This window comes from Marmota flaviventris, chromosome 17, assembly GCF_047511675.1.
Source record: "Marmota flaviventris isolate mMarFla1 chromosome 17, mMarFla1.hap1, whole genome shotgun sequence".
NCBI lineage: Eukaryota > Metazoa > Chordata > Mammalia > Rodentia > Sciuridae > Marmota > Marmota flaviventris.
Genome location: NC_092514.1, coordinates 6,123,715 through 6,131,459, shown reverse-complemented (window position 1 = coordinate 6,131,459; position 7,745 = coordinate 6,123,715). Strand labels below are relative to the sequence as shown.

General features: G+C 48.5%; 1 pseudogene; it reads right to left on the bottom strand.

Annotated features, from left to right (window-relative positions):
- Nucleotides 1-3,877: 3,877 nt before the first annotated feature.
- LOC114084611 (serine/threonine-protein kinase ULK1 pseudogene) lies at nucleotides 3,878-7,033 on the bottom strand (annotated as a pseudogene).
- Between the last annotated feature and the right edge of the window lie 712 nt (nucleotides 7,034-7,745).

Sequence of the window (7,745 nt, the reverse complement as noted above, 5' to 3'; positions counted from 1 at the left end):
GATTAATAGAATATAATTAGGGAAACAGGGACCAAAATGTGGTGAGATATTGGAAGTGTAATGAGGGTTCTGTGGTGTGCTTGATTTTAAGATCATAGAATGTGCTGGTAATACTTGCTCTATTGTTTAATAGTGAGTCTATGATAAATTTAGTGGTGCTAAACTAGAGGTATAGCTCATTGGTAGAGTGTCTGCCTAGCGTATGTTAGGTCCTGGACTCCAGCCCTAACAAAACACACCCACCCCACCCCCCCACACAGACACCAGAAGTATGTTTTTACTGTATAGGATCTGCAAGAATACACTTTCTAATCCCATGATATTAAAGAGAACATGGACCAGAGTGATTGGAGAAATCTTAGGATATTTTTACACAACAGCTTTGTGGGAGATAGCAAGAAAATATAGTGAATTTAGTGTAAAGTATATATTTTAGGATTATGTTTTACTTAGTTAATATTTATAACCAATTTGTAAAATAGCTTACTGTCCAATCACCCCAGTAATCCAAATCTCACAACAAATAATAACTGTGGCATTGTCAAGGGAGAAGAAAAAAAAGAAAACCCCAAACTCTCTCCAGTGAGGTCCAGTCTGGCTCTTACCCAATTCTTGTGGGCTCTTGTCATCTTGTGACATATCAAGCTTGTCCATGAATACTACAAAAAGCTCCAGACAAATTCCAACTAACCTGACATCATGTTACAAATATATTACTTATATTTACATGTATTTAAATAGTTTTCATCATTATGTTTCTCATTGGATGAAAGATACTAGATTATTTAACTTTAAAATATCAAAATGAATCCTAGTTTACTTTTACATTGGGAGAAGCAGAACATTGGAGAGTTTTGATGCCTGATTATAACATTTGAGGAAGAGGGACTTTGTGAAAGTATTTTGTTTATTGGCATTGGTTTCAGAATTTTAACCATTCATTGATACACTTCTCAGCTCAATGACAACTTTATAAGACCCTTTGAAGCTTAAAATTGCACTCTGATGTTTAAAGGCAATCATTGATGAAATGTGAGTTGAGATCTTGAGTTGAAATATATTCATGAATAATGACAAAACTGTGCAAGTTCACTTCTGAGGAATCTCTTCATTCCAAAAAAATATGTCACAGCTCATAAATTTCAGGATTCTACAGAACCTGGAACATGTTACTACAAATTCTGAATCTCAAATTATCTGTGGAATATGACAATTCTATGATCTTGGGGCTCCTGGAGTGTATGCACTTGTCATATGCTATTTTACTAATCATCCTTTTAGGCAGATTGGACTCAAACATAAATAATACAGTGTGCCAAGAACATGTTGATGTTCTGAGGCACAATCAGTGCTCAAACCACGAATCTATCCCATCTGATTGGAGAGACAGGTGATCAGGCAAATTGAGCATCCTGGGCACTCACTCATGGTCTAAAATGTTTCCTTTTCAATTCACTGCTGCTGGTCCAAGGACCACGTTTTGAGTAGGAAAACGTGTGTCAAAGTAGAGCAAGTGATTTGAGTTTCCTCTGTTCCCTAAGTTAGAAGGGGGCCAAGCTTTGCAAGCTCCAGCTCAGCAGATTGTAAAGCACACAGGGTTTCTTCAGATACAAAGGCCCCAGATCATATATATATATATATATATATATATATATATATATATATATATGTATTTCTGGGCTTCTTGATAATTAGACTGCTGTCACATAACAACACTAGGCCTGAAATCCATTGATTAGGCAAAAAATTCTAAGCAAATTGAGAAAGAACAAATAGGAGGCAGGGCAAATTGTTTTCAGAGGAGTGGTACTGCTAAAGGAGAGCATTAACTACTTTTAAAACATATAAAAATCACCAGTAATGGATTGAATAAAAATATATGTATAAACACATCGTGGGAACTAAGTATGTAGGCAAATAAAAGAAGATGAAGGATGTAACAACAATCTAAGCTGAAACTTGGAATAAATATCTCAAAACAAAGTACCACAAAGTGAAAGCTATTATGGACATGAGTATTTGAGAGTAGATCCAGGATAGCCAGTATGTTAAAATAATGAGATTTCCAAAGGAGAATAGAGAAGAGTTGCCCCCCAAACCACCAAATAAGTTATTAGTTTATTATGAAAGTGGAAAGGTACAATGGAATTTTAGATAGTCACAAAAGAGTAAAACATCCAAACATATTCTAATAAAAATTCACAATTGTGAGAATAAAAAGAATAATTCAGAAATTTCAAGAAAAGAAAATTACCTACAAAGAATAAAATTCACATCAATATCTGATTCTCATTTAAAACACAGGGAGCTAAAAATTGGTAGAAAATCATTAGCAAAAAGGACATCAACCCAAGCATGACATTAACTTCTCTGGATGAGACAAAGCTATGCCTAATTTTCAAGATATCAAACAATAGGTACCACACATTTGCCCCATCTGAGGGAATGTGTATATAGGAACTCTAGCCCTTAAAAAATAATGTATCCTGAAGGTAGAATCAAACCAATGGAATTTTAGATAGTTGCAGAAGAGAAATACATACAAACTTATTCTAATAAAACAGAACATATTCCATATATATATATATATATATATATATATATATATATATATATATATAAATGTGACTCAGCCTTTAAGAAGTATGATATTATGGCATTTGCTGTTAAATGATGGAGCTGGAGATTATCATGCTAAGTGAAATAAGCCAATCCCCCCAAACCAAAAGCCCAATGTTTTCTCAGATATGTGGCTGCTAATTCACAATGGGGTTCTTTAGATTAGTTAGAGGGGAGTGAAGGAGGGTAGGGTAGGAAGGATCATAGAATGAAACATTCATTATTACCCTATGTGCATATATAATTACATGACTGGTGTGATTTTACATCATGTACATCCAGGACAACAAGAAATTTTACTCCATTATACATGATATAGCAAAGTATATTCTAAACAAACAAACAAAAAAAGTGCATTATACTGACATGTATAACTAATTAAAACAAATTTTAAAAATTTTTTAAAAGCAAACAAATCAGAAATGAAACTTCAAGATACTGGAATAAGAATTGGAAAGCAAACAAGAGTGATACATTTTGCAATATAATAAAAATACAAGTGGGTAATCAGAGTATGACTCCCACACCAAGGGCTGGGGAGGCCGTGCACACACACGCTGGCGGGTATCCTCGAGTGTATACACCTATGTGTGTATCCAGAGCTCCGGGGTGTCCACGCGTGTCCACATGCTCCCCACAGAGCAGGAGAGGGTTCTCGCAGTCTGCACTGTCTACGCAGCTCTCCAGGCATTCAGCATAAAGTGCACAGGTGGCCCAACGGGGCTGGGTGGGTGGTCTCAGAGGGACAGTTCCTATAGAGAAGGGCAGAGACCCAAGGACGCACCCTTGTTCTTGGGCAAGTGACTGGGCAGTGAGCCCCGAGGAAGAGCTTGCTTTGGCATGGACACAGCAATGCTGTCTCAGGGCCCCACCTGTCCTCATGGCTGCCCCCGATTTGGAGGGTGGCAGGTACCACAAACACCACCTTCTACCACTGGGAGCCTGTGCCTGCCATGGGAGGCAGCCACAGGGGACCAGTTTGGAAATCCTGCAGAGGGAGGGAGCTGTCCCTGGCACCCTGAAATCCACCTCCGGCAAAGACCAACAGCCTCTGAAGCAGGAGACACACCACATGGTGGGGCTTGAACAACATGGCTCCACTTAGTGGCCCTCCCACTGGCCTGCGGCGCAGACTCAGCACCATCAAATAACCACGGCTGGCAGGCCTGTCCTGACAGTCTGGCCAGCACGTGGACCCCACCCCGCAGGGTTAGCAGAGAGGGTCCAGCCCCTCGAGCACAGCACACCAGGCAGTGGGTCAGGCCCAGATGTCAGTTAACAAGGCCGAGAGCCTTCTCTCGATGCACAGCTTGTACTTGGCCATGCTCTGGATGTCTGCCTGGTCCCTGAGCATGTGCTGCATTCCCTCCAGCAGCAGCAACGCCTTGTGGTAGTGTGGCACATAGCCCTCCTGGTGCTGGAACATCTCATCCAGGGAGGCTGACTGCACCATCTACACAGCCTGACTGAGGATGAGCCTCTCAGCGGTGACATCATGGATGCCATCCAGCAGCCGCTGCTTGTCCAGGAAGAAGCGCTGCAGCCGCAGGCTCAGGCCCTGACAGGACACCAGGCTGGCCTTGTACAGCTTGTTGAGCCTGCGGACCACCTGCTTCACGGTAGATGAGAGGCAGAGCTTGCCAGCCTGGATCTGGTTAATGGCGGTCTGCAGGCCCGAGGACAGGAGCTCAGCCACATTCAAGTACAGCACCAGCTGCTCTGCAAAGCCCCACTCGCAGCAGGCTGATCTGGTCAGCCACCAATGTCTCCTGAAGCTGGCACTCAGGGTCCCTGCCCCCCTCGCTGGCACTGCCCTTGAGGGCAGTGATCTCCAGGACAAGCTGGAGGAAGGCAAGTGTGAAGCGCAGGCTGTGCAGGATCTCCATGTGCTCCTGCTCCATGAGCATCTCCTCTGCGAAATCAGGGGCCTCAAAGGTCACAGGCCCATCCAGGTTGACAGAGAGGGGGTCAGCAAAGCTGCAGCAATGGCCTGGGGCAGGGAGCTCAGGGACAGGCTCATGAAGGCCCCGGGGAAGCAGGTGATGGGCAGAGGAGCCAGCAGAGCCCACTGAGAACATCCTTGTGCGGGGTCCCTGGGGCGGCGTGGTCCCACTCAGGGGAGAATCCACAGTGAAGACCACTGGGGAGGGGCTGTTGGCTCCCCCACCCCGGGCTCCTGGGTGCAGGTTCCCTCCGAAGCCAGCAGAGGGTGCAATCGCCATGGGATTCTCCTGCAGGCTGTCTGTGCTGACAGAGTCAGAGGCCTGGGTCCCAAACGCAGCCTTGAGCAGCAGGTCGGTGAGGCGGCTGGTGCTGAAAGACTGGCCAAAGTGGCCCCTGTTGTCCTCGGCAGGCCGCAGGCCAGAGCCCAGCTGCTGCCCCTGAATGGGCCCCACCTCTGAGAGATCGGACAGCGTCCAATTCCGTGTGTGTGTGTGTGTGTGGGGGGGGGGGTCATCACCACGCCCTGCCGGGCCAGGAGAGCCAGCAGGTTCCTGGGAGCTGGGGGCCTTAGGGAAGTTGAAGAGGGGCAGGGCCTTGGTGGGAGAGCCCAGGATGGGAGGCAGGGGGTTGCGCTGCATGAAGTCAGGCAGCTTTGGCGAGCCACACAGGGACCTGCAGGGCTGTGGCACAGGAACTGGCTGGGGAGGTCTGGCCTGTAGTGGGCTGAAAGATGCTCCCAGGAGGTCCGTAGGGGGCTTGGGGAGCTTGGGCCGAACAACGTGCAAGTCGGACAGGTTGGGGGCGCTGTGCAGATGGCAGCCAAGACCTGGGGCCCGAGGGGAGTGTTCAGGCAAGGAAGAGCCTGGACACAGGGACCTTCCAGCCCTCTCGGCTCCCTGTGGGGAGGGTGTCCTGCTCCAGCCCGGCCGCTCAGGAATGGCTCCAACTTGAGGAGATGGCATGTAGGGCCAACCTCCACCCAGGGACAGCTTCCTGGCCGGGACAACTCCGTCAGGGTGGGATGGAGGAGATGGGCTAGCTCTGGCAAAACCCAGGAGGCTGGTGCTGCCCAACCTGCGGATGGCAGAAGACCAGGGCGTCTGGAGCAGAGTTGGAGAGTGCAGATTCTGCTCAATGCGCTAGTAGTTGTGCACCTGGGTGGGGATCGGGATGGCCACCGAGGCTCCACACCACTGCTAGAGAATGGGCCAGCCAGGCCAGAGGGGCTGGGGGAGCTGCTGCAGGTGGGAGAGGGAGAGGAAGATGGGGTCCGGCAGTGGCTATCCAGGCCGGCAGAGGCCACAAGGGAACTCCAGCTACACAGCAGACTATCCGGTGGGGGCTTAGCAGAGGCCACCTCAGCCACCAGGTCCCCTGGAATCTGGGCTGGGACCATGACGAAGTTATCTGTGTGACAGGGGTCCTTGCTGCTGCCAGCAGAGTCCCAGGAGCCGTGCAGGAAGCTGGCCTTGTCCGCTGGGGAGGTGAGCATCTTCTGCATGTGGGGCATCTCCCCTAGGGACAGCGGGAGACAAGATGAGAAGTGGAGCTACTCCTGGAGCTGCTGCCAGACCCTGAGCTCGGGTAAGAGGGCACAGGCACCAGCGGGGACTTAATGGAGGCACTGGCGTCCAAGAAAGGGTGACAAAAAAAATTCCTCGAAGTCCATGTGGTCTTTGTAGTTGCTCTGCAGCAGAGCCAGGAGCAGCTGCCTCAGGGGTGCCGACGTCTCCCAGGGGATGACGGGCACAAGAGTCTTGTTCTTCTCCTAGAACAGGCGCAGATCCTGAGGGCTGCTGGCCTGGAACGGGGCCTTGCCAGTCAGGCACTGGTACATGATGGTGCCGGCTGCTCCACAGGTCTGCCTTCCCATCATAGTGCTGGGGCATGATGACTTCAGGGGCCATGTATACATGGGAGAGCCCCAGAGCGTGGCTGCCATCATGTTGCTCTGGAGGTACCGTGCGAACCCAAAGTCTGCGATCTTAACACGGATGTGATTGGGATTCGCATGGCGCCCCCCAGGGTTGGACAGCAGGATGTTCTGGGGCTTGAGGTTAAGGTGGATGATACCCTTGCTGTGTAGCAGCCGCATGGCACCTGCAATCTGCTGCAGGAAGAGCCTGAAGGTGTCTTCGCTCAGGGTCTGCATGGCGTGCAGATAGTCAGCCAGGTCCCCACCATTACAGTACTCCATGAACAGGTAGACGGAATTGGCCATCTCCTGGAAGTCGTACAAGGCCACAATGTTCTCGTGCTTCAGTTCCTTAAGTATTTTTATTTCCTTCCCCAGCAGTGTCTGGGACTTGGCCAGATTCTTCTTGTTAATACACTTGACTGCAACCTCCAGGTCGTGCTTCTCGCGGTGGCTGCCCTTGAAGACCACCGCGGAGGCGCCGTGGCCGATCAGGTCCTTGCTGGATAACTCCAACCTGCCCAAGGTCTCCCTGCGGCCGCGTCCAGGTTCCATGGCGGGAGCGGGGAGCGGGAGCGGGGCTGGGGGCGCGGGGCCGGGCGCGGGTGCATCGCCGGGCCGCGCGCCCCACCAGGAAGGCAGGGCCGGGTCCCAGCCCCGCGGGGACTATTACCCGTGCTGCGTGAACCCTCGGCGTCTGCTGCAGGGCCCTCGCGATGCTGGCAATCCGAACCCCCTCGGACTCCGACGCGGGTCTGGCTCCCACTCGCGCCTCGACAGCTCTCTGGCGTAGACGAATATTGCTATTTTCAACTTAAAAATCTGCGACCTATTTCACATTCTCTTCTAGGTAGATGTCAGAATTATTTTGTCAAAATCCAAATATTTCTGTTGACTTTGTAAATTGTATAGCTTTATAGAGGAAATGACATTTATTCTACTTTGTGAAACTAGTTTGCAGTTATGTGCAAAACTTTCTAATTGTTCAAATGTGGACTTTCTTCTTTTTGAAAGTTTTCATGTTAGTGGTAACCTTGAGACAATTGACATTCATGACTATTACCAATGTCAAACATGAATTCAGAATCACTGGTAATATAACCCACTTCAAACTGCCAATTTAATTAAAAATCAAAAAATAAATATGTACCTTCTCCTACACATTAAAGATATCTCTGTGACTTGAGGTGGTACTATTCAGCTATTTTTAGTTGATGTTTATTTATGTGAAAACGTGTGCTAAATTTGTTAGCAAAAAGCACAATAG